Source organism: Aquarana catesbeiana, linkage group LG05, assembly GCF_042186555.1.
Source record: "Aquarana catesbeiana isolate 2022-GZ linkage group LG05, ASM4218655v1, whole genome shotgun sequence".
Classification (NCBI taxonomy): domain Eukaryota; kingdom Metazoa; phylum Chordata; class Amphibia; order Anura; family Ranidae; genus Aquarana; species Aquarana catesbeiana.
Window position 1 is genome coordinate 372,304,199 of NC_133328.1, and position 2,635 is coordinate 372,306,833.

At 49.4% G+C, this 2,635-nt stretch overlaps 1 long non-coding RNA gene across 1 annotated transcript in view; it reads left to right on the forward strand.

Annotated features, from left to right (window-relative positions):
* The first annotated feature begins 2,256 nt into the window (after positions 1–2,256).
* Positions 2,257–2,635, forward strand: part of LOC141145898 (uncharacterized) — a 33,940-nt gene continuing 33,561 nt past the window's right edge. Inside the window, exon 1 of the long non-coding RNA XR_012244693.1 lies at positions 2,257–2,635. This exon is cut by the window's right edge and continues 204 nt beyond it. This is a non-coding gene — a long non-coding RNA (uncharacterized lncRNA).

Consider the following 2,635-nt stretch of genomic DNA (forward strand, 5'->3'; position numbering starts at 1 on the left):
CCAAAAGCCGAGTACGCACATCTGTGTACGTTCGGCGGGAAGGCGTTATACAATTTTCTTGTACAACTTTCCTTTAGATTTACTATATATTTTAGGAGGTCAAATCTAAACACTTTCAGTTTGTATGCAGTCAGGCAGGCCCTTGCACTACATAGTTAAAGATAAATCTAATGAAAATTGAATAAGACAATTGTATAGTGTATGGCCAGCTTTATAACCATTTTAACTGTTTAGGGGGGTGGAGGTTATTTAATTTACAATGCTATTTGTAATAGGCAGCATGGAGGGGAGTATCTGCTGTGAGGCAAACAAGGCATTTGCCTGGAGTGGTCGCATGTAGCAGAATGACGGCTACAATGTAGTCATCCAGGTGTGGCACACACCCAATGCACTCCGATCACTGTGTCCTTCAGAACAGCTGATCAAAAATTGGGGTTAAAAGCCAATCACAGAAGCTCTTTACTACGTGATCAGCTGAGTTCAATCATCGCTGATCACCATGTAAACTTGCCGGTTATCGACATTCCTTTCCTCCTGCTGTCACAGCGTGAAAAGAGGAGAGAGCCAGTAAACGGCCAGTGTAAAAGGGGACATCTACACTGATAACCAGGACACCGATCGTCCGTGTCCAGATGATCAGTGCAGCCCCAACAGTGCCCATCAGTGCTGTGTATTAGTGCCAATCAGTGCCACATATCAGAGCAGCTTCATCACTGCCTCCTTATCAGTGCCAACCAGTGCCGCATATCCGTGCCCACCAGTGCTGTCACAACCTCTGTCCTGCTAAGCCCATCCTCTGCCCTCATGTCTCGGGGTCTGATGAGGAAGCCGCAGCTGATCACTGTGAATATCTGTGTCTTCCCATCAGACCCGGAGACAATACCAGTATACTGCACCTGGGGGGGACACATTTAGATGGTGGGCACTCAATTTTAGTTTGCCTAGGGTAGCACAAAAATGGCACTGATGCTGCAACATACAGGAGTTAACCACTTGTCATCCGCGCTACAGTCGAATGACGACTACAGCATGGACCTGAATTTCCAGGAGGCCGTCATAGGACGTCCTCCCCTGTGCATGCGCCCTGCGATCACCGAGTCACTGAGACTCAGGTAATCACCGATCCGAGTAAGGGGCCGGTCCCGCCCCCTTATGATGTGATCAGCTGTCAGCCAATGACAGCTGATCACATGATCAAAACAAAAGCTCTGTGATAGTTTTTTTTTCTCCTCACACTGACAGTGCGAGGAGAAAAAAAAAAAAAGCCGATCACCAACTTATCAGCAAGGGACATCGGTCCGGAAGAGGCAATTCTGCCTTATATGTGCCACCAGTACCCCCTGCCAGTGCCACCTATCAATGACCACAAGTGCCACCTATCAGTGCCCACCAGTGGTGCCAATCAGTGCCACCTAGCAGTGCCCATTATTGCCACCCATCAGTGCCCATCACTGCCACCTATCGGTGCCCATCAGTGCCGCCTCATCAGTGTACATCAATGAAGGAGAAAAATTACCACTTTTAAAATTTTATAACAAAATATAAAAAAAAAAAAAAAAAAATGTTAACAAAAAATAAAAACCACAAAGGTGATCAAATATCACCAAAAGCTCTATTTGTAGGAAAAAATGATAAAAATTTCATTTGGGTACAGTGTTGTATGACCGCGTAATTGTCATTCAAAGTGCGTCAGCGCTGAAAGCTGAAAATTGGTCTGGATAGGAGGGGGTTTAAGTTTCCAGTAAACAAGAGGTTAATGAACCTGACACTGGGGCCACTAATGCAGCACAGAGGGGTTAATGAACTGCCACTGGTCTCTAATACGTCAGTGGCCGTACATTAACCCCCTCCATGCTGCATATTACTAATAGCATTACAAATAAACGACCCCCTCCCCCCTCTTGCACTGGCTTCACTGGCTCCTCGCAGGTCTTTGCAGCACTCACTCTCCTCAGCCTTCTCATCCCGCATCCCGGCCTCTGTATGACATCACGCGGGGCGGGACTAGAAAGTTCCTGTGGGGTGGAGATCACTGGGCCTCACACAAGTGACGGCTCTGGACTTTGTGTGCTGGTGACGTACATAGTGCTCCGCTCACATAGAACACAGAGGGGAAGGGCCGGCGCGTGTCTCTCCTGTCTAAAGCAGTGCGGCGCGAGCGGCCTTTTTTAGGAGGCATCAGAGACCGCCCCGCCCCCAGTCCGTCCCGCCCCCTCCTGACAGGTTCCGCCTACAACTCACAGCAGGCAGCGCTCAAAGACGCTTTACCAGTCCAGCCCGCTCACCCCGCCAGCTTAGGGACATTCTCTTCCACACACCTATCAGGCAAATTAGAGAGTCCCCTCTGGCTGTCCCCCCTGATAAGATTACATGAAAGTAATGACACTTACTATCTCTCCCCGATGAAAGAGCTGCGGTGTAGTGTCAGATGACTCCGCTATAGGGCGCTGTTCTCTGTCACAGGAACTCCGAGAAGATGCTTCCTTCCCGGTCGCTAGCGAGGTCAAAATGGCGCCGGCTCAGCCTTCGGGCGGTTAATATGACGCATTTCTCAGCCCTCTCCGCCAATCAGAGGCGGCGCGCGTGTTAACACGCGCTGCCTGTGAGTTTCCAATGTACGCTGACCGGAGTAGCG